General features: G+C 51.4%; 14 non-coding genes across 14 annotated transcripts; all 14 read left to right on the top strand.

The window, feature by feature from the left end:
• Positions 1 to 1,451: 1,451 nt before the first annotated feature.
• Trnal-uaa lies at positions 1,452 to 1,535 on the top strand. The gene has a single exon. It is a non-coding gene; the product is annotated as a tRNA-Leu (tRNA).
• Positions 1,536 to 3,107: 1,572 nt separating this feature from the next.
• Positions 3,108 to 3,191, top strand: Trnal-uaa. Its single transcript has one exon. It is a non-coding gene; the product is annotated as a tRNA-Leu (tRNA).
• A 1,572-nt stretch (positions 3,192 to 4,763) lies between these two features.
• Positions 4,764 to 4,847, top strand: Trnal-uaa. The gene has a single exon. It is a non-coding gene; the product is annotated as a tRNA-Leu (tRNA).
• A 1,572-nt stretch (positions 4,848 to 6,419) lies between these two features.
• Positions 6,420 to 6,503, top strand: Trnal-uaa. Its single transcript has one exon. It is a non-coding gene; the product is annotated as a tRNA-Leu (tRNA).
• Positions 6,504 to 8,075: 1,572 nt separating this feature from the next.
• Positions 8,076 to 8,159, top strand: Trnal-uaa. Its single transcript has one exon. It is a non-coding gene; the product is annotated as a tRNA-Leu (tRNA).
• A 1,572-nt stretch (positions 8,160 to 9,731) lies between these two features.
• Positions 9,732 to 9,815, top strand: Trnal-uaa. Its single transcript has one exon. It is a non-coding gene; the product is annotated as a tRNA-Leu (tRNA).
• A 1,572-nt stretch (positions 9,816 to 11,387) lies between these two features.
• Trnal-uaa lies at positions 11,388 to 11,471 on the top strand. Its single transcript has one exon. It is a non-coding gene; the product is annotated as a tRNA-Leu (tRNA).
• A 1,572-nt stretch (positions 11,472 to 13,043) lies between these two features.
• On the top strand, positions 13,044 to 13,127 carry Trnal-uaa. Its single transcript has one exon. It is a non-coding gene; the product is annotated as a tRNA-Leu (tRNA).
• A 1,572-nt stretch (positions 13,128 to 14,699) lies between these two features.
• On the top strand, positions 14,700 to 14,783 carry Trnal-uaa. Its single transcript has one exon. It is a non-coding gene; the product is annotated as a tRNA-Leu (tRNA).
• A 1,572-nt stretch (positions 14,784 to 16,355) lies between these two features.
• Positions 16,356 to 16,439, top strand: Trnal-uaa. The gene has a single exon. It is a non-coding gene; the product is annotated as a tRNA-Leu (tRNA).
• A 1,572-nt stretch (positions 16,440 to 18,011) lies between these two features.
• Positions 18,012 to 18,095, top strand: Trnal-uaa. Its single transcript has one exon. It is a non-coding gene; the product is annotated as a tRNA-Leu (tRNA).
• Positions 18,096 to 19,667: 1,572 nt separating this feature from the next.
• Trnal-uaa lies at positions 19,668 to 19,751 on the top strand. The gene has a single exon. It is a non-coding gene; the product is annotated as a tRNA-Leu (tRNA).
• A 1,572-nt stretch (positions 19,752 to 21,323) lies between these two features.
• Trnal-uaa lies at positions 21,324 to 21,407 on the top strand. The gene has a single exon. It is a non-coding gene; the product is annotated as a tRNA-Leu (tRNA).
• A 1,572-nt stretch (positions 21,408 to 22,979) lies between these two features.
• Positions 22,980 to 23,063, top strand: Trnal-uaa. Its single transcript has one exon. It is a non-coding gene; the product is annotated as a tRNA-Leu (tRNA).
• The last annotated feature ends 12 nt before the right edge of the window (positions 23,064 to 23,075 follow it).

The following is a 23,075-nucleotide window of genomic DNA, read 5'->3' as shown; positions in this document are numbered from 1 at the left end:
CGTCCGATAGCCCGAGCGGCCGAAAACAAATAGCGGAACATAGTTTCCTCGTGCCGGGTTTTAGCTCTTCTCACGGACGTTTCCGTGGTCGTTGTGTTGTGGCTCAGGGCTATTCCATTTTCCTTCCCTAAAAGGCAACGCGAGAGACTGTCAGGCAAATCCCAAGTGATCTGTACACGGACTAAGACGTCCGCACGTCTGCCAACATTCTCGCCAACTTGTATGCCGTGCCAACGACACGGGTTCATGTCCGATTACCGAAATTAGGCAGCGTTGGCCATGGTTAGTGCTCGGCTGGGTGACGAACTAGGAAGTCCGCGTGTGTTGGTTTCTTCAGTTTTGCCTTTTTCCTTAGTTTTTGGTGCTGCTGTGCGGTAATGGTACGGTCCAGCTCGCTGACCCCCCTCTTGCTCTCGGTACGCAAAGGCGCGAACGTGCGGCCACAGTCAAATGAAAGGGTCCGTTGTGTGTTTGTCGATGTGGACTCTCCCAGTCGTTTCTAGCGCCTGTCCTCTACATATACGCCCATTTGCAAGCGTCAGCTTTCGCGTCAGCCGAGCAAAGTCGAGACAAGTCGACACATGGAGACACACGATGCTGTGAATCGTAATCCGCACTAGCCTACGAAGGGAGAAGGGAAACCATTTGTACCGTTGAAAACACTCTCCTGCGTAAAGGAGACAACTTCCGTGCGATGTCCGGCCTTCGAACCCGGAGCAGCTACTTGGGAAGCAACCATGCTGACCGACACACCACCACCGCCTTCTGCTACGCGCTGCTTGCGCCATCATGTGTCGCCTTCCCTCCTGGCGCCAGAGGCCGAAGGCGATAGCGCTGCAGGCGCTCAACGCCGAGTGCAACGCGAGCACCACTGAACCCGATTTCCTGGCGCTGCTAGGGTGACATACTGTAACTAGGCGCAGAACTGACTTTCTCTGATAAATTGGCCCTTTAATGCACATCAGGGCGAACACGAAATTTCTAATATGAAGTACTCACTGACGATCCAAAGACGTTTCAGTATGTATGCGTCGGTACCACCGGGGCAGTGCCTAAGTATTGGAAAGTGAAGGCCGACAGTTAGAGCCTCACATGAAATATTTCATTGGCTTCCCACGAGTGCGTAATGCACAGCGTGGCTGTTGCTAGGAAACGGTCTCATTCGCCGTTCGTTAATATCTAGTTTTCTTTGCATCAATGTGAAAATGTTCCTATTACTAAATACAGTTTTGCTAGTCACAGTTCAAACTGGAAGCGACGGAAGAAAGCGGTCCAACGCGCCACATTGTTTCCCGAAAGCGAGGGTGCGTTTAGTACGCCACATCTGACATTGCGTCTCACATATTCTGAAACTGACATAATTCCATCCTACCGAAAAAAGAAACAGATTTCGGAGTGAGGTTCCTGAGGTCTTGCTAGAGATGGAAGTCACTGGAGCGCTTGTCTTGCGCGTCAGATTGGCCGAGCGGTCTAAGGCGCCAGATTTAAGCTCTGCTTCCCGTAAGGGAGCGTGGGTTCGAACCCCACATCTGACAATGCTTTTTAAACATTCTGAAACTAACGTACTCCCTTGATCTTATAGAACAAGTAAATTACGCAGAAACACGCCGTGGAGATTTTACTAGAGACGACAGTGACAGCAGTGCGGGCGTCGCACGTCCGATAGCCCGAGCGGCCGAAAACAAATAGCGGAACATAGTTTCCTCGTGCCGGGTTTTAGCTCTTCTCACGGACGTTTCCGTGGTCGTTGTGTTGTGGCTCAGGGCTATTCCATTTTCCTTCCCTAAAAGGCAACGCGAGAGACTGTCAGGCAAATCCCAAGTGATCTGTACACGGACTAAGACGTCCGCACGTCTGCCAACATTCTCGCCAACTTGTATGCCGTGCCAACGACACGGGTTCATGTCCGATTACCGAAATTAGGCAGCGTTGGCCATGGTTAGTGCTCGGCTGGGTGACGAACTAGGAAGTCCGCGCGTGTTGGTTTCTTCAGTTTTGCCTTTTTCCTTAGTTTTTGGTGCTGCTGTGCGGTAATGGTACGGTCCAGCTCGCTGACCCCCCTCTTGCTCTCGGTACGCAAAGGCGCGAACGTGCGGCCACAGTCAAATGAAAGGGTCCGTTGTGTGTTTGTCGATGTGGACTCTCCCAGTCGTTTCTAGCGCCTGTCCTCTACATATACGCCCATTTGCAAGCGTCAGCTTTCGCGTCAGCCGAGCAAAGTCGAGACAAGTCGACACATGGAGACACACGATGCTGTGAATCGTAATCCGCACTAGCCTACGAAGGGAGAAGGGAAACCATTTGTACCGTTGAAAACACTCTCCTGCGTAAAGGAGACAACTTCCGTGCGATGTCCGGCCTTCGAACCCGGAGCAGCTACTTGGGAAGCAACCATGCTGACCGACACACCACCACCGCCTTCTGCTACGCGCTGCTTGCGCCATCATGTGTCGCCTTCCCTCCTGGCGCCAGAGGCCGAAGGCGATAGCGCTGCAGGCGCTCAACGCCGAGTGCAACGCGAGCACCACTGAACCCGATTTCCTGGCGCTGCTAGGGTGACATACTGTAACTAGGCGCAGAACTGACTTTCTCTGATAAATTGGCCCTTTAATGCACATCAGGGCGAACACGAAATTTCTAATATGAAGTACTCACTGACGATCCAAAGACGTTTCAGTATGTATGCGTCGGTACCACCGGGGCAGTGCCTAAGTATTGGAAAGTGAAGGCCGACAGTTAGAGCCTCACATGAAATATTTCATTGGCTTCCCACGAGTGCGTAATGCACAGCGTGGCTGTTGCTAGGAAACGGTCTCATTCGCCGTTCGTTAATATCTAGTTTTCTTTGCATCAATGTGAAAATGTTCCTATTACTAAATACAGTTTTGCTAGTCACAGTTCAAACTGGAAGCGACGGAAGAAAGCGGTCCAACGCGCCACATTGTTTCCCGAAAGCGAGGGTGCGTTTAGTACGCCACATCTGACATTGCGTCTCACATATTCTGAAACTGACATAATTCCATCCTACCGAAAAAAGAAACAGATTTCGGAGTGAGGTTCCTGAGGTCTTGCTAGAGATGGAAGTCACTGGAGCGCTTGTCTTGCGCGTCAGATTGGCCGAGCGGTCTAAGGCGCCAGATTTAAGCTCTGCTTCCCGTAAGGGAGCGTGGGTTCGAACCCCACATCTGACAATGCTTTTTAAACATTCTGAAACTAACGTACTCCCTTGATCTTATAGAACAAGTAAATTACGCAGAAACACGCCGTGGAGATTTTACTAGAGACGACAGTGACAGCAGTGCGGGCGTCGCACGTCCGATAGCCCGAGCGGCCGAAAACAAATAGCGGAACATAGTTTCCTCGTGCCGGGTTTTAGCTCTTCTCACGGACGTTTCCGTGGTCGTTGTGTTGTGGCTCAGGGCTATTCCATTTTCCTTCCCTAAAAGGTAACGCGAGAGACTGTCAGGCAAATCCCAAGTGATCTGTACACGGACTAAGACGTCCGCACGTCTGCCAACATTCTCGCCAACTTGTATGCCGTGCCAACGACACGGGTTCATGTCCGATTACCGAAATTAGGCAGCGTTGGCCATGGTTAGTGCTCGGCTGGGTGACGAACTAGGAAGTCCGCGCGTGTTGGTTTCTTCAGTTTTGCCTTTTTCCTTAGTTTTTGGTGCTGCTGTGCGGTAATGGTACGGTCCAGCTCGCTGACCCCCCTCTTGCTCTCGGTACGCAAAGGCGCGAACGTGCGGCCACAGTCAAATGAAAGGGTCCGTTGTGTGTTTGTCGATGTGGACTCTCCCAGTCGTTTCTAGCGCCTGTCCTCTACATATACGCCCATTTGCAAGCGTCAGCTTTCGCGTCAGCCGAGCAAAGTCGAGACAAGTCGACACATGGAGACACACGACGCTGTGAATCGTAATCCGCACTAGCCTACGAAGGGAGAAGGGAAACCATTTGTACCGTTGAAAACACTCTCCTGCGTAAAGGAGACAACTTCCGTGCGATGTCCGGCCTTCGAACCCGGAGCAGCTACTTGGGAAGCAACCATGCTGACCGACACACCACCACCGCCTTCTGCTACGCGCTGCTTGCGCCATCATGTGTCGCCTTCCCTCCTGGCGCCAGAGGCCGAAGGCGATAGCGCTGCAGGCGCTCAACGCCGAGTGCAACGCGAGCACCACTGAACCCGATTTCCTGGCGCTGCTAGGGTGACATACTGTAACTAGGCGCAGAACTGACTTTCTCTGATAAATTGGCCCTTTAATGCACATCAGGGCGAACACGAAATTTCTAATATGAAGTACTCACTGACGATCCAAAGACGTTTCAGTATGTATGCGTCGGTACCACCGGGGCAGTGCCTAAGTATTGGAAAGTGAAGGCCGACAGTTAGAGCCTCACATGAAATATTTCATTGGCTTCCCACGAGTGCGTAATGCACAGCGTGGCTGTTGCTAGGAAACGGTCTCATTCGCCGTTCGTTAATATCTAGTTTTCTTTGCATCAATGTGAAAATGTTCCTATTACTAAATACAGTTTTGCTAGTCACAGTTCAAACTGGAAGCGACGGAAGAAAGCGGTCCAACGCGCCACATTGTTTCCCGAAAGCGAGGGTGCGTTTAGTACGCCACATCTGACATTGCGTCTCACATATTCTGAAACTGACATAATTCCATCCTACCGAAAAAAGAAACAGATTTCGGAGTGAGGTTCCTGAGGTCTTGCTAGAGATGGAAGTCACTGGAGCGCTTGTCTTGCGCGTCAGATTGGCCGAGCGGTCTAAGGCGCCAGATTTAAGCTCTGCTTCCCGTAAGGGAGCGTGGGTTCGAACCCCACATCTGACAATGCTTTTTAAACATTCTGAAACTAACGTACTCCCTTGATCTTATAGAACAAGTAAATTACGCAGAAACACGCCGTGGAGATTTTACTAGAGACGACAGTGACAGCAGTGCGGGCGTCGCACGTCCGATAGCCCGAGCGGCCGAAAACAAATAGCGGAACATAGTTTCCTCGTGCCGGGTTTTAGCTCTTCTCACGGACGTTTCCGTGGTCGTTGTGTTGTGGCTCAGGGCTATTCCATTTTCCTTCCCTAAAAGGCAACGCGAGAGACTGTCAGGCAAATCCCAAGTGATCTGTACACGGACTAAGACGTCCGCACGTCTGCCAACATTCTCGCCAACTTGTATGCCGTGCCAACGACACGGGTTCATGTCCGATTACCGAAATTAGGCAGCGTTGGCCATGGTTAGTGCTCGGCTGGGTGACGAACTAGGAAGTCCGCGCGTGTTGGTTTCTTCAGTTTTGCCTTTTTCCTTAGTTTTTGGTGCTGCTGTGCGGTAATGGTACGGTCCAGCTCGCTGACCCCCCTCTTGCTCTCGGTACGCAAAGGCGCGAACGTGCGGCCACAGTCAAATGAAAGGGTCCGTTGTGTGTTTGTCGATGTGGACTCTCCCAGTCGTTTCTAGCGCCTGTCCTCTACATATACGCCCATTTGCAAGCGTCAGCTTTCGCGTCAGCCGAGCAAAGTCGAGACAAGTCGACACATGGAGACACACGACGCTGTGAATCGTAATCCGCACTAGCCTACGAAGGGAGAAGGGAAACCATTTGTACCGTTGAAAACACTCTCCTGCGTAAAGGAGACAACTTCCGTGCGATGTCCGGCCTTCGAACCCGGAGCAGCTACTTGGGAAGCAACCATGCTGACCGACACACCACCACCGCCTTCTGCTACGCGCTGCTTGCGCCATCATGTGTCGCCTTCCCTCCTGGCGCCAGAGGCCGAAGGCGATAGCGCTGCAGGCGCTCAACGCCGAGTGCAACGCGAGCACCACTGAACCCGATTTCCTGGCGCTGCTAGGGTGACATACTGTAACTAGGCGCAGAACTGACTTTCTCTGATAAATTGGCCCTTTAATGCACATCAGGGCGAACACGAAATTTCTAATATGAAGTACTCACTGACGATCCAAAGACGTTTCAGTATGTATGCGTCGGTACCACCGGGGCAGTGCCTAAGTATTGGAAAGTGAAGGCCGACAGTTAGAGCCTCACATGAAATATTTCATTGGCTTCCCACGAGTGCGTAATGCACAGCGTGGCTGTTGCTAGGAAACGGTCTCATTCGCCGTTCGTTAATATCTAGTTTTCTTTGCATCAATGTGAAAATGTTCCTATTACTAAATACAGTTTTGCTAGTCACAGTTCAAACTGGAAGCGACGGAAGAAAGCGGTCCAACGCGCCACATTGTTTCCCGAAAGCGAGGGTGCGTTTAGTACGCCACATCTGACATTGCGTCTCACATATTCTGAAACTGACATAATTCCATCCTACCGAAAAAAGAAACAGATTTCGGAGTGAGGTTCCTGAGGTCTTGCTAGAGATGGAAGTCACTGGAGCGCTTGTCTTGCGCGTCAGATTGGCCGAGCGGTCTAAGGCGCCAGATTTAAGCTCTGCTTCCCGTAAGGGAGCGTGGGTTCGAACCCCACATCTGACAATGCTTTTTAAACATTCTGAAACTAACGTACTCCCTTGATCTTATAGAACAAGTAAATTACGCAGAAACACGCCGTGGAGATTTTACTAGAGACGACAGTGACAGCAGTGCGGGCGTCGCACGTCCGATAGCCCGAGCGGCCGAAAACAAATAGCGGAACATAGTTTCCTCGTGCCGGGTTTTAGCTCTTCTCACGGACGTTTCCGTGGTCGTTGTGTTGTGGCTCAGGGCTATTCCATTTTCCTTCCCTAAAAGGCAACGCGAGAGACTGTCAGGCAAATCCCAAGTGATCTGTACACGGACTAAGACGTCCGCACGTCTGCCAACATTCTCGCCAACTTGTATGCCGTGCCAACGACACGGGTTCATGTCCGATTACCGAAATTAGGCAGCGTTGGCCATGGTTAGTGCTCGGCTGGGTGACGAACTAGGAAGTCCGCGCGTGTTGGTTTCTTCAGTTTTGCCTTTTTCCTTAGTTTTTGGTGCTGCTGTGCGGTAATGGTACGGTCCAGCTCGCTGACCCCCCTCTTGCTCTCGGTACGCAAAGGCGCGAACGTGCGGCCACAGTCAAATGAAAGGGTCCGTTGTGTGTTTGTCGATGTGGACTCTCCCAGTCGTTTCTAGCGCCTGTCCTCTACATATACGCCCATTTGCAAGCGTCAGCTTTCGCGTCAGCCGAGCAAAGTCGAGACAAGTCGACACATGGAGACACACGACGCTGTGAATCGTAATCCGCACTAGCCTACGAAGGGAGAAGGGAAACCATTTGTACCGTTGAAAACACTCTCCTGCGTAAAGGAGACAACTTCCGTGCGATGTCCGGCCTTCGAACCCGGAGCAGCTACTTGGGAAGCAACCATGCTGACCGACACACCACCACCGCCTTCTGCTACGCGCTGCTTGCGCCATCATGTGTCGCCTTCCCTCCTGGCGCCAGAGGCCGAAGGCGATAGCGCTGCAGGCGCTCAACGCCGAGTGCAACGCGAGCACCACTGAACCCGATTTCCTGGCGCTGCTAGGGTGACATACTGTAACTAGGCGCAGAACTGACTTTCTCTGATAAATTGGCCCTTTAATGCACATCAGGGCGAACACGAAATTTCTAATATGAAGTACTCACTGACGATCCAAAGACGTTTCAGTATGTATGCGTCGGTACCACCGGGGCAGTGCCTAAGTATTGGAAAGTGAAGGCCGACAGTTAGAGCCTCACATGAAATATTTCATTGGCTTCCCACGAGTGCGTAATGCACAGCGTGGCTGTTGCTAGGAAACGGTCTCATTCGCCGTTCGTTAATATCTAGTTTTCTTTGCATCAATGTGAAAATGTTCCTATTACTAAATACAGTTTTGCTAGTCACAGTTCAAACTGGAAGCGACGGAAGAAAGCGGTCCAACGCGCCACATTGTTTCCCGAAAGCGAGGGTGCGTTTAGTACGCCACATCTGACATTGCGTCTCACATATTCTGAAACTGACATAATTCCATCCTACCGAAAAAAGAAACAGATTTCGGAGTGAGGTTCCTGAGGTCTTGCTAGAGATGGAAGTCACTGGAGCGCTTGTCTTGCGCGTCAGATTGGCCGAGCGGTCTAAGGCGCCAGATTTAAGCTCTGCTTCCCGTAAGGGAGCGTGGGTTCGAACCCCACATCTGACAATGCTTTTTAAACATTCTGAAACTAACGTACTCCCTTGATCTTATAGAACAAGTAAATTACGCAGAAACACGCCGTGGAGATTTTACTAGAGACGACAGTGACAGCAGTGCGGGCGTCGCACGTCCGATAGCCCGAGCGGCCGAAAACAAATAGCGGAACATAGTTTCCTCGTGCCGGGTTTTAGCTCTTCTCACGGACGTTTCCGTGGTCGTTGTGTTGTGGCTCAGGGCTATTCCATTTTCCTTCCCTAAAAGGCAACGCGAGAGACTGTCAGGCAAATCCCAAGTGATCTGTACACGGACTAAGACGTCCGCACGTCTGCCAACATTCTCGCCAACTTGTATGCCGTGCCAACGACACGGGTTCATGTCCGATTACCGAAATTAGGCAGCGTTGGCCATGGTTAGTGCTCGGCTGGGTGACGAACTAGGAAGTCCGCGCGTGTTGGTTTCTTCAGTTTTGCCTTTTTCCTTAGTTTTTGGTGCTGCTGTGCGGTAATGGTACGGTCCAGCTCGCTGACCCCCCTCTTGCTCTCGGTACGCAAAGGCGCGAACGTGCGGCCACAGTCAAATGAAAGGGTCCGTTGTGTGTTTGTCGATGTGGACTCTCCCAGTCGTTTCTAGCGCCTGTCCTCTACATATACGCCCATTTGCAAGCGTCAGCTTTCGCGTCAGCCGAGCAAAGTCGAGACAAGTCGACACATGGAGACACACGACGCTGTGAATCGTAATCCGCACTAGCCTACGAAGGGAGAAGGGAAACCATTTGTACCGTTGAAAACACTCTCCTGCGTAAAGGAGACAACTTCCGTGCGATGTCCGGCCTTCGAACCCGGAGCAGCTACTTGGGAAGCAACCATGCTGACCGACACACCACCACCGCCTTCTGCTACGCGCTGCTTGCGCCATCATGTGTCGCCTTCCCTCCTGGCGCCAGAGGCCGAAGGCGATAGCGCTGCAGGCGCTCAACGCCGAGTGCAACGCGAGCACCACTGAACCCGATTTCCTGGCGCTGCTAGGGTGACATACTGTAACTAGGCGCAGAACTGACTTTCTCTGATAAATTGGCCCTTTAATGCACATCAGGGCGAACACGAAATTTCTAATATGAAGTACTCACTGACGATCCAAAGACGTTTCAGTATGTATGCGTCGGTACCACCGGGGCAGTGCCTAAGTATTGGAAAGTGAAGGCCGACAGTTAGAGCCTCACATGAAATATTTCATTGGCTTCCCACGAGTGCGTAATGCACAGCGTGGCTGTTGCTAGGAAACGGTCTCATTCGCCGTTCGTTAATATCTAGTTTTCTTTGCATCAATGTGAAAATGTTCCTATTACTAAATACAGTTTTGCTAGTCACAGTTCAAACTGGAAGCGACGGAAGAAAGCGGTCCAACGCGCCACATTGTTTCCCGAAAGCGAGGGTGCGTTTAGTACGCCACATCTGACATTGCGTCTCACATATTCTGAAACTGACATAATTCCATCCTACCGAAAAAAGAAACAGATTTCGGAGTGAGGTTCCTGAGGTCTTGCTAGAGATGGAAGTCACTGGAGCGCTTGTCTTGCGCGTCAGATTGGCCGAGCGGTCTAAGGCGCCAGATTTAAGCTCTGCTTCCCGTAAGGGAGCGTGGGTTCGAACCCCACATCTGACAATGCTTTTTAAACATTCTGAAACTAACGTACTCCCTTGATCTTATAGAACAAGTAAATTACGCAGAAACACGCCGTGGAGATTTTACTAGAGACGACAGTGACAGCAGTGCGGGCGTCGCACGTCCGATAGCCCGAGCGGCCGAAAACAAATAGCGGAACATAGTTTCCTCGTGCCGGGTTTTAGCTCTTCTCACGGACGTTTCCGTGGTCGTTGTGTTGTGGCTCAGGGCTATTCCATTTTCCTTCCCTAAAAGGCAACGCGAGAGACTGTCAGGCAAATCCCAAGTGATCTGTACACGGACTAAGACGTCCGCACGTCTGCCAACATTCTCGCCAACTTGTATGCCGTGCCAACGACACGGGTTCATGTCCGATTACCGAAATTAGGCAGCGTTGGCCATGGTTAGTGCTCGGCTGGGTGACGAACTAGGAAGTCCGCGCGTGTTGGTTTCTTCAGTTTTGCCTTTTTCCTTAGTTTTTGGTGCTGCTGTGCGGTAATGGTACGGTCCAGCTCGCTGACCCCCCTCTTGCTCTCGGTACGCAAAGGCGCGAACGTGCGGCCACAGTCAAATGAAAGGGTCCGTTGTGTGTTTGTCGATGTGGACTCTCCCAGTCGTTTCTAGCGCCTGTCCTCTACATATACGCCCATTTGCAAGCGTCAGCTTTCGCGTCAGCCGAGCAAAGTCGAGACAAGTCGACACATGGAGACACACGACGCTGTGAATCGTAATCCGCACTAGCCTACGAAGGGAGAAGGGAAACCATTTGTACCGTTGAAAACACTCTCCTGCGTAAAGGAGACAACTTCCGTGCGATGTCCGGCCTTCGAACCCGGAGCAGCTACTTGGGAAGCAACCATGCTGACCGACACACCACCACCGCCTTCTGCTACGCGCTGCTTGCGCCATCATGTGTCGCCTTCCCTCCTGGCGCCAGAGGCCGAAGGCGATAGCGCTGCAGGCGCTCAACGCCGAGTGCAACGCGAGCACCACTGAACCCGATTTCCTGGCGCTGCTAGGGTGACATACTGTAACTAGGCGCAGAACTGACTTTCTCTGATAAATTGGCCCTTTAATGCACATCAGGGCGAACACGAAATTTCTAATATGAAGTACTCACTGACGATCCAAAGACGTTTCAGTATGTATGCGTCGGTACCACCGGGGCAGTGCCTAAGTATTGGAAAGTGAAGGCCGACAGTTAGAGCCTCACATGAAATATTTCATTGGCTTCCCACGAGTGCGTAATGCACAGCGTGGCTGTTGCTAGGAAACGGTCTCATTCGCCGTTCGTTAATATCTAGTTTTCTTTGCATCAATGTGAAAATGTTCCTATTACTAAATACAGTTTTGCTAGTCACAGTTCAAACTGGAAGCGACGGAAGAAAGCGGTCCAACGCGCCACATTGTTTCCCGAAAGCGAGGGTGCGTTTAGTACGCCACATCTGACATTGCGTCTCACATATTCTGAAACTGACATAATTCCATCCTACCGAAAAAAGAAACAGATTTCGGAGTGAGGTTCCTGAGGTCTTGCTAGAGATGGAAGTCACTGGAGCGCTTGTCTTGCGCGTCAGATTGGCCGAGCGGTCTAAGGCGCCAGATTTAAGCTCTGCTTCCCGTAAGGAAGCGTGGGTTCGAACCCCACATCTGACAATGCTTTTTAAACATTCTGAAACTAACGTACTCCCTTGATCTTATAGAACAAGTAAATTACGCAGAAACACGCCGTGGAGATTTTACTAGAGACGACAGTGACAGCAGTGCGGGCGTCGCACGTCCGATAGCCCGAGCGGCCGAAAACAAATAGCGGAACATAGTTTCCTCGTGCCGGGTTTTAGCTCTTCTCACGGACGTTTCCGTGGTCGTTGTGTTGTGGCTCAGGGCTATTCCATTTTCCTTCCCTAAAAGGCAACGCGAGAGACTGTCAGGCAAATCCCAAGTGATCTGTACACGGACTAAGACGTCCGCACGTCTGCCAACATTCTCGCCAACTTGTATGCCGTGCCAACGACACGGGTTCATGTCCGATTACCGAAATTAGGCAGCGTTGGCCATGGTTAGTGCTCGGCTGGGTGACGAACTAGGAAGTCCGCGTGTGTTGGTTTCTTCAGTTTTGCCTTTTTCCTTAGTTTTTGGTGCTGCTGTGCGGTAATGGTACGGTCCAGCTCGCTGACCCCCCTCTTGCTCTCGGTACGCAAAGGCGCGAACGTGCGGCCACAGTCAAATGAAAGGGTCCGTTGTGTGTTTGTCGATGTGGACTCTCCCAGTCGTTTCTAGCGCCTGTCCTCTACATATACGCCCATTTGCAAGCGTCAGCTTTCGCGTCAGCCGAGCAAAGTCGAGACAAGTCGACACATGGAGACACACGATGCTGTGAATCGTAATCCGCACTAGCCTACGAAGGGAGAAGGGAAACCATTTGTACCGTTGAAAACACTCTCCTGCGTAAAGGAGACAACTTCCGTGCGATGTCCGGCCTTCGAACCCGGAGCAGCTACTTGGGAAGCAACCATGCTGACCGACACACCACCACCGCCTTCTGCTACGCGCTGCTTGCGCCATCATGTGTCGCCTTCCCTCCTGGCGCCAGAGGCCGAAGGCGATAGCGCTGCAGGCGCTCAACGCCGAGTGCAACGCGAGCACCACTGAACCCGATTTCCTGGCGCTGCTAGGGTGACATACTGTAACTAGGCGCAGAACTGACTTTCTCTGATAAATTGGCCCTTTAATGCACATCAGGGCGAACACGAAATTTCTAATATGAAGTACTCACTGACGATCCAAAGACGTTTCAGTATGTATGCGTCGGTACCACCGGGGCAGTGCCTAAGTATTGGAAAGTGAAGGCCGACAGTTAGAGCCTCACATGAAATATTTCATTGGCTTCCCACGAGTGCGTAATGCACAGCGTGGCTGTTGCTAGGAAACGGTCTCATTCGCCGTTCGTTAATATCTAGTTTTCTTTGCATCAATGTGAAAATGTTCCTATTACTAAATACAGTTTTGCTAGTCACAGTTCAAACTGGAAGCGACGGAAGAAAGCGGTCCAACGCGCCACATTGTTTCCCGAAAGCGAGGGTGCGTTTAGTACGCCACATCTGACATTGCGTCTCACATATTCTGAAACTGACATAATTCCATCCTACCGAAAAAAGAAACAGATTTCGGAGTGAGGTTCCTGAGGTCTTGCTAGAGATGGAAGTCACTGGAGCGCTTGTCTTGCGCGTCAGATTGGCCGAGCGGTCTAAGGCGCCAGATTTAAGCTCTGCTTCCCGTAAGGGAGCGTGGGTTCGAACCCCACATCTGACAATGCTTTTTAAACATTCTGAAACTAACGTACTCCCTTGATCTTATAGAACAAGTAAATTACGCAGAAACACGCCGTGGAGATTTTACTAGAGACGACAGTGATAGCAGTGCGGGCGTCGCACGTCCGATAGCCCGAGCGGCCGAAAACAAATAGCGGAACATAGTTTCCTCGTGCCGGGTTTTAGCTCTTCTCACGGACGTTTCCGTGGTCGTTGTGTTGTGGCTCAGGGCTATTCCATTTTCCTTCCCTAAAAGGCAACGCGAGAGACTGTCAGGCAAATCCCAAGTGATCTGTACACGGACTAAGACGTCCGCACGTCTGCCAACATTCTCGCCAACTTGTATGCCGTGCCAACGACACGGGTTCATGTCCGATTACCGAAATTAGGCAGCGTTGGCCATGGTTAGTGCTCGGCTGGGTGACGAACTAGGAAGTCCGCGTGTGTTGGTTTCTTCAGTTTTGCCTTTTTCCTTAGTTTTTGGTGCTGCTGTGCGGTAATGGTACGGTCCAGCTCGCTGACCCCCCTCTTGCTCTCGGTACGCAAAGGCGCGAACGTGCGGCCACAGTCAAATGAAAGGGTCCGTTGTGTGTTTGTCGATGTGGACTCTCCCAGTCGTTTCTAGCGCCTGTCCTCTACATATACGCCCATTTGCAAGCGTCAGCTTTCGCGTCAGCCGAGCAAAGTCGAGACAAGTCGACACATGGAGACACACGATGCTGTGAATCGTAATCCGCACTAGCCTACGAAGGGAGAAGGGAAACCATTTGTACCGTTGAAAACACTCTCCTGCGTAAAGGAGACAACTTCCGTGCGATGTCCGGCCTTCGAACCCGGAGCAGCTACTTGGGAAGCAACCATGCTGACCGACACACCACCACCGCCTTCTGCTACGCGCTGCTTGCGCCATCATGTGTCGCCTTCCCTCCTGGCGCCAGAGGCCGAAGGCGATAGCGCTGCAGGCGCTCAACGCCGAGTGCAACGCGAGCACCACTGAACCCGATTTCCTGGCGCTGCTAGGGTGACATACTGTAACTAGGCGCAGAACTGACTTTCTCTGATAAATTGGCCCTTTAATGCACATCAGGGCGAACACGAAATTTCTAATATGAAGTACTCACTGACGATCCAAAGACGTTTCAGTATGTATGCGTCGGTACCACCGGGGCAGTGCCTAAGTATTGGAAAGTGAAGGCCGACAGTTAGAGCCTCACATGAAATATTTCATTGGCTTCCCACGAGTGCGTAATGCACAGCGTGGCTGTTGCTAGGAAACGGTCTCATTCGCCGTTCGTTAATATCTAGTTTTCTTTGCATCAATGTGAAAATGTTCCTATTACTAAATACAGTTTTGCTAGTCACAGTTCAAACTGGAAGCGACGGAAGAAAGCGGTCCAACGCGCCACATTGTTTCCCGAAAGCGAGGGTGCGTTTAGTACGCCACATCTGACATTGCGTCTCACATATTCTGAAACTGACATAATTCCATCCTACCGAAAAAAGAAACAGATTTCGGAGTGAGGTTCCTGAGGTCTTGCTAGAGATGGAAGTCACTGGAGCGCTTGTCTTGCGCGTCAGATTGGCCGAGCGGTCTAAGGCGCCAGATTTAAGCTCTGCTTCCCGTAAGGGAGCGTGGGTTCGAACCCCACATCTGACAATGCTTTTTAAACATTCTGAAACTAACGTACTCCCTTGATCTTATAGAACAAGTAAATTACGCAGAAACACGCCGTGGAGATTTTACTAGAGACGACAGTGACAGCAGTGCGGGCGTCGCACGTCCGATAGCCCGAGCGGCCGAAAACAAATAGCGGAACATAGTTTCCTCGTGCCGGGTTTTAGCTCTTCTCACGGACGTTTCCGTGGTCGTTGTGTTGTGGCTCAGGGCTATTCCATTTTCCTTCCCTAAAAGGCAACGCGAGAGACTGTCAGGCAAATCCCAAGTGATCTGTACACGGACTAAGACGTCCGCACGTCTGCCAACATTCTCGCCAACTTGTATGCCGTGCCAACGACACGGGTTCATGTCCGATTACCGAAATTAGGCAGCGTTGGCCATGGTTAGTGCTCGGCTGGGTGACGAACTAGGAAGTCCGCGTGTGTTGGTTTCTTCAGTTTTGCCTTTTTCCTTAGTTTTTGGTGCTGCTGTGCGGTAATGGTACGGTCCAGCTCGCTGACCCCCCTCTTGCTCTCGGTACGCAAAGGCGCGAACGTGCGGCCACAGTCAAATGAAAGGGTCCGTTGTGTGTTTGTCGATGTGGACTCTCCCAGTCGTTTCTAGCGCCTGTCCTCTACATATACGCCCATTTGCAAGCGTCAGCTTTCGCGTCAGCCGAGCAAAGTCGAGACAAGTCGACACATGGAGACACACGATGCTGTGAATCGTAATCCGCACTAGCCTACGAAGGGAGAAGGGAAACCATTTGTACCGTTGAAAACACTCTCCTGCGTAAAGGAGACAACTTCCGTGCGATGTCCGGCCTTCGAACCCGGAGCAGCTACTTGGGAAGCAACCATGCTGACCGACACACCACCACCGCCTTCTGCTACGCGCTGCTTGCGCCATCATGTGTCGCCTTCCCTCCTGGCGCCAGAGGCCGAAGGCGATAGCGCTGCAGGCGCTCAACGCCGAGTGCAACGCGAGCACCACTGAACCCGATTTCCTGGCGCTGCTAGGGTGACATACTGTAACTAGGCGCAGAACTGACTTTCTCTGATAAATTGGCCCTTTAATGCACATCAGGGCGAACACGAAATTTCTAATATGAAGTACTCACTGACGATCCAAAGACGTTTCAGTATGTATGCGTCGGTACCACCGGGGCAGTGCCTAAGTATTGGAAAGTGAAGGCCGACAGTTAGAGCCTCACATGAAATATTTCATTGGCTTCCCACGAGTGCGTAATGCACAGCGTGGCTGTTGCTAGGAAACGGTCTCATTCGCCGTTCGTTAATATCTAGTTTTCTTTGCATCAATGTGAAAATGTTCCTATTACTAAATACAGTTTTGCTAGTCACAGTTCAAACTGGAAGCGACGGAAGAAAGCGGTCCAACGCGCCACATTGTTTCCCGAAAGCGAGGGTGCGTTTAGTACGCCACATCTGACATTGCGTCTCACATATTCTGAAACTGACATAATTCCATCCTACCGAAAAAAGAAACAGATTTCGGAGTGAGGTTCCTGAGGTCTTGCTAGAGATGGAAGTCACTGGAGCGCTTGTCTTGCGCGTCAGATTGGCCGAGCGGTCTAAGGCGCCAGATTTAAGCTCTGCTTCCCGTAAGGGAGCGTGGGTTCGAACCCCACATCTGACAATGCTTTTTAAACATTCTGAAACTAACGTACTCCCTTGATCTTATAGAACAAGTAAATTACGCAGAAACACGCCGTGGAGATTTTACTAGAGACGACAGTGACAGCAGTGCGGGCGTCGCACGTCCGATAGCCCGAGCGGCCGAAAACAAATAGCGGAACATAGTTTCCTCGTGCCGGGTTTTAGCTCTTCTCACGGACGTTTCCGTGGTCGTTGTGTTGTGGCTCAGGGCTATTCCATTTTCCTTCCCTAAAAGGCAACGCGAGAGACTGTCAGGCAAATCCCAAGTGATCTGTACACGGACTAAGACGTCCGCACGTCTGCCAACATTCTCGCCAACTTGTATGCCGTGCCAACGACACGGGTTCATGTCCGATTACCGAAATTAGGCAGCGTTGGCCATGGTTAGTGCTCGGCTGGGTGACGAACTAGGAAGTCCGCGTGTGTTGGTTTCTTCAGTTTTGCCTTTTTCCTTAGTTTTTGGTGCTGCTGTGCGGTAATGGTACGGTCCAGCTCGCTGACCCCCCTCTTGCTCTCGGTACACAAAGGCGCGAACGTGCGGCCACAGTCAAATGAAAGGGTCCGTTGTGTGTTTGTCGATGTGGACTCTCCCAGTCGTTTCTAGCGCCTGTCCTCTACATATACGCCCATTTGCAAGCGTCAGCTTTCGCGTCAGCCGAGCAAAGTCGAGACAAGTCGACACATGGAGACACACGATGCTGTGAATCGTAATCCGCACTAGCCTACGAAGGGAGAAGGGAAACCATTTGTACCGTTGAAAACACTCTCCTGCGTAAAGGAGACAACTTCCGTGCGATGTCCGGCCTTCGAACCCGGAGCAGCTACTTGGGAAGCAACCATGCTGACCGACACACCACCACCGCCTTCTGCTACGCGCTGCTTGCGCCATCATGTGTCGCCTTCCCTCCTGGCGCCAGAGGCCGAAGGCGATAGCGCTGCAGGCGCTCAACGCCGAGTGCAACGCGAGCACCACTGAACCCGATTTCCTGGCGCTGCTAGGGTGACATACTGTAACTAGGCGCAGAACTGACTTTCTCTGATAAATTGGCCCTTTAATGCACATCAGGGCGAACACGAAATTTCTAATATGAAGTACTCACTGACGATCCAAAGACGTTTCAGTATGTATGCGTCGGTACCACCGGGGCAGTGCCTAAGTATTGGAAAGTGAAGGCCGACAGTTAGAGCCTCACATGAAATATTTCATTGGCTTCCCACGAGTGCGTAATGCACAGCGTGGCTGTTGCTAGGAAACGGTCTCATTCGCCGTTCGTTAATATCTAGTTTTCTTTGCATCAATGTGAAAATGTTCCTATTACTAAATACAGTTTTGCTAGTCACAGTTCAAACTGGAAGCGACGGAAGAAAGCGGTCCAACGCGCCACATTGTTTCCCGAAAGCGAGGGTGCGTTTAGTACGCCACATCTGACATTGCGTCTCACATATTCTGAAACTGACATAATTCCATCCTACCGAAAAAAGAAACAGATTTCGGAGTGAGGTTCCTGAGGTCTTGCTAGAGATGGAAGTCACTGGAGCGCTTGTCTTGCGCGTCAGATTGGCCGAGCGGTCTAAGGCGCCAGATTTAAGCTCTGCTTCCCGTAAGGGAGCGTGGGTTCGAACCCCACATCTGACAATGCTTTTTAAACATTCTGAAACTAACGTACTCCCTTGATCTTATAGAACAAGTAAATTACGCAGAAACACGCCGTGGAGATTTTACTAGAGACGACAGTGACAGCAGTGCGGGCGTCGCACGTCCGATAGCCCGAGCGGCCGAAAACAAATAGCGGAACATAGTTTCCTCGTGCCGGGTTTTAGCTCTTCTCACGGACGTTTCCGTGGTCGTTGTGTTGTGGCTCAGGGCTATTCCATTTTCCTTCCCTAAAAGGCAACGCGAGAGACTGTCAGGCAAATCCCAAGTGATCTGTACACGGACTAAGACGTCCGCACGTCTGCCAACATTCTCGCCAACTTGTATGCCGTGCCAACGACACGGGTTCATGTCCGATTACCGAAATTAGGCAGCGTTGGCCATGGTTAGTGCTCGGCTGGGTGACGAACTAGGAAGTCCGCGTGTGTTGGTTTCTTCAGTTTTGCCTTTTTCCTTAGTTTTTGGTGCTGCTGTGCGGTAATGGTACGGTCCAGCTCGCTGACCCCCCTCTTGCTCTCGGTACGCAAAGGCGCGAACGTGCGGCCACAGTCAAATGAAAGGGTCCGTTGTGTGTTTGTCGATGTGGACTCTCCCAGTCGTTTCTAGCGCCTGTCCTCTACATATACGCCCATTTGCAAGCGTCAGCTTTCGCGTCAGCCGAGCAAAGTCGAGACAAGTCGACACATGGAGACACACGATGCTGTGAATCGTAATCCGCACTAGCCTACGAAGGGAGAAGGGAAACCATTTGTACCGTTGAAAACACTCTCCTGCGTAAAGGAGACAACTTCCGTGCGATGTCCGGCCTTCGAACCCGGAGCAGCTACTTGGGAAGCAACCATGCTGACCGACACACCACCACCGCCTTCTGCTACGCGCTGCTTGCGCCATCATGTGTCGCCTTCCCTCCTGGCGCCAGAGGCCGAAGGCGATAGCGCTGCAGGCGCTCAACGCCGAGTGCAACGCGAGCACCACTGAACCCGATTTCCTGGCGCTGCTAGGGTGACATACTGTAACTAGGCGCAGAACTGACTTTCTCTGATAAATTGGCCCTTTAATGCACATCAGGGCGAACACGAAATTTCTAATATGAAGTACTCACTGACGATCCAAAGACGTTTCAGTATGTATGCGTCGGTACCACCGGGGCAGTGCCTAAGTATTGGAAAGTGAAGGCCGACAGTTAGAGCCTCACATGAAATATTTCATTGGCTTCCCACGAGTGCGTAATGCACAGCGTGGCTGTTGCTAGGAAACGGTCTCATTCGCCGTTCGTTAATATCTAGTTTTCTTTGCATCAATGTGAAAATGTTCCTATTACTAAATACAGTTTTGCTAGTCACAGTTCAAACTGGAAGCGACGGAAGAAAGCGGTCCAACGCGCCACATTGTTTCCCGAAAGCGAGGGTGCGTTTAGTACGCCACATCTGACATTGCGTCTCACATATTCTGAAACTGACATAATTCCATCCTACCGAAAAAAGAAACAGATTTCGGAGTGAGGTTCCTGAGGTCTTGCTAGAGATGGAAGTCACTGGAGCGCTTGTCTTGCGCGTCAGATTGGCCGAGCGGTCTAAGGCGCCAGATTTAAGCTCTGCTTCCCGTAAGGGAGCGTGGGTTCGAACCCCACATCTGACAATGCTTTTTAAACATTCTGAAACTAACGTACTCCCTTGATCTTATAGAACAAGTAAATTACGCAGAAACACGCCGTGGAGATTTTACTAGAGACGACAGTGACAGCAGTGCGGGCGTCGCACGTCCGATAGCCCGAGCGGCCGAAAACAAATAGCGGAACATAGTTTCCTCGTGCCGGGTTTTAGCTCTTCTCACGGACGTTTCCGTGGTCGTTGTGTTGTGGCTCAGGGCTATTCCATTTTCCTTCCCTAAAAGGCAACGCGAGAGACTGTCAGGCAAATCCCAAGTGATCTGTACACGGACTAAGACGTCCGCACGTCTGCCAACATTCTCGCCAACTTGTATGCCGTGCCAACGACACGGGTTCATGTCCGATTACCGAAATTAGGCAGCGTTGGCCATGGTTAGTGCTCGGCTGGGTGACGAACTAGGAAGTCCGCGTGTGTTGGTTTCTTCAGTTTTGCCTTTTTCCTTAGTTTTTGGTGCTGCTGTGCGGTAATGGTACGGTCCAGCTCGCTGACCCCCCTCTTGCTCTCGGTACACAAAGGCGCGAACGTGCGGCCACAGTCAAATGAAAGGGTCCGTTGTGTGTTTGTCGATGTGGACTCTCCCAGTCGTTTCTAGCGCCTGTCCTCTACATATACGCCCATTTGCAAGCGTCAGCTTTCGCGTCAGCCGAGCAAAGTCGAGACAAGTCGACACATGGAGACACACGATGCTGTGAATCGTAATCCGCACTAGCCTACGAAGGGAGAAGGGAAACCATTTGTACCGTTGAAAACACTCTCCTGCGTAAAGGAGACAACTTCCGTGCGATGTCCGGCCTTCGAACCCGGAGCAGCTACTTGGGAAGCAACCATGCTGACCGACACACCACCACCGCCTTCTGCTACGCGCTGCTTGCGCCATCATGTGTCGCCTTCCCTCCTGGCGCCAGAGGCCGAAGGCGATAGCGCTGCAGGCGCTCAACGCCGAGTGCAACGCGAGCACCACTGAACCCGATTTCCTGGCGCTGCTAGGGTGACATACTGTAACTAGGCGCAGAACTGACTTTCTCTGATAAATTGGCCCTTTAATGCACATCAGGGCGAACACGAAATTTCTAATATGAAGTACTCACTGACGATCCAAAGACGTTTCAGTATGTATGCGTCGGTACCACCGGGGCAGTGCCTAAGTATTGGAAAGTGAAGGCCGACAGTTAGAGCCTCACATGAAATATTTCATTGGCTTCCCACGAGTGCGTAATGCACAGCGTGGCTGTTGCTAGGAAACGGTCTCATTCGCCGTTCGTTAATATCTAGTTTTCTTTGCATCAATGTGAAAATGTTCCTATTACTAAATACAGTTTTGCTAGTCACAGTTCAAACTGGAAGCGACGGAAGAAAGCGGTCCAACGCGCCACATTGTTTCCCGAAAGCGAGGGTGCGTTTAGTACGCCACATCTGACATTGCGTCTCACATATTCTGAAACTGACATAATTCCATCCTACCGAAAAAAGAAACAGATTTCGGAGTGAGGTTCCTGAGGTCTTGCTAGAGATGGAAGTCACTGGAGCGCTTGTCTTGCGCGTCAGATTGGCCGAGCGGTCTAAGGCGCCAGATTTAAGCTCTGCTTCCCGTAAGGGAGCGTGGGTTCGAACCCCACATCTGACAATGCTTTTTAAACATTCTGAAACTAACGTACTCCCTTGATCTTATAGAACAAGTAAATTACGCAGAAACACGCCGTGGAGATTTTACTAGAGACGACAGTGACAGCAGTGCGGGCGTCGCACGTCCGATAGCCCGAGCGGCCGAAAACAAATAGCGGAACATAGTTTCCTCGTGCCGGGTTTTAGCTCTTCTCACGGACGTTTCCGTGGTCGTTGTGTTGTGGCTCAGGGCTATTCCATTTTCCTTCCCTAAAAGGCAACGCGAGAGACTGTCAGGCAAATCCCAAGTGATCTGTACACGGACTAAGACGTCCGCACGTCTGCCAACATTCTCGCCAACTTGTATGCCGTGCCAACGACACGGGTTCATGTCCGATTACCGAAATTAGGCAGCGTTGGCCATGGTTAGTGCTCGGCTGGGTGACGAACTAGGAAGTCCGCGTGTGTTGGTTTCTTCAGTTTTGCCTTTTTCCTTAGTTTTTGGTGCTGCTGTGCGGTAATGGTACGGTCCAGCTCGCTGACCCCCCTCTTGCTCTCGGTACGCAAAGGCGCGAACGTGCGGCCACAGTCAAATGAAAGGGTCCGTTGTGTGTTTGTCGATGTGGACTCTCCCAGTCGTTTCTAGCGCCTGTCCTCTACATATACGCCCATTTGCAAGCGTCAGCTTTCGCGTCAGCCGAGCAAAGTCGAGACAAGTCGACACATGGAGACACACGATGCTGTGAATCGTAATCCGCACTAGCCTACGAAGGGAGAAGGGAAACCATTTGTACCGTTGAAAACACTCTCCTGCGTAAAGGAGACAACTTCCGTGCGATGTCCGGCCTTCGAACCCGGAGCAGCTACTTGGGAAGCAACCATGCTGACCGACACACCACCACCGCCTTCTGCTACGCGCTGCTTGCGCCATCATGTGTCGCCTTCCCTCCTGGCGCCAGAGGCCGAAGGCGATAGCGCTGCAGGCGCTCAACGCCGAGTGCAACGCGAGCACCACTGAACCCGATTTCCTGGCGCTGCTAGGGTGACATACTGTAACTAGGCGCAGAACTGACTTTCTCTGATAAATTGGCCCTTTAATGCACATCAGGGCGAACACGAAATTTCTAATATGAAGTACTCACTGACGATCCAAAGACGTTTCAGTATGTATGCGTCGGTACCACCGGGGCAGTGCCTAAGTATTGGAAAGTGAAGGCCGACAGTTAGAGCCTCACATGAAATATTTCATTGGCTTCCCACGAGTGCGTAATGCACAGCGTGGCTGTTGCTAGGAAACGGTCTCATTCGCCGTTCGTTAATATCTAGTTTTCTTTGCATCAATGTGAAAATGTTCCTATTACTAAATACAGTTTTGCTAGTCACAGTTCAAACTGGAAGCGACGGAAGAAAGCGGTCCAACGCGCCACATTGTTTCCCGAAAGCGAGGGTGCGTTTAGTACGCCACATCTGACATTGCGTCTCACATATTCTGAAACTGACATAATTCCATCCTACCGAAAAAAGAAACAGATTTCGGAGTGAGGTTCCTGAGGTCTTGCTAGAGATGGAAGTCACTGGAGCGCTTGTCTTGCGCGTCAGATTGGCCGAGCGGTCTAGGGCGCCAGATTTAAGCTCTGCTTCCCGTAAGGGAGCGTGGGTTCGAACCCCACATCTGACAATGCTTTTTAAA

This window comes from Schistocerca piceifrons, unplaced genomic scaffold (genome assembly GCF_021461385.2).
Source record: "Schistocerca piceifrons isolate TAMUIC-IGC-003096 unplaced genomic scaffold, iqSchPice1.1 HiC_scaffold_1279, whole genome shotgun sequence".
Lineage (NCBI taxonomy): Eukaryota > Metazoa > Arthropoda > Insecta > Orthoptera > Acrididae > Schistocerca > Schistocerca piceifrons.
Note: the sequence above shows the minus strand (reverse complement) of the source record. Positions and strands in the feature narration are given on the sequence as shown.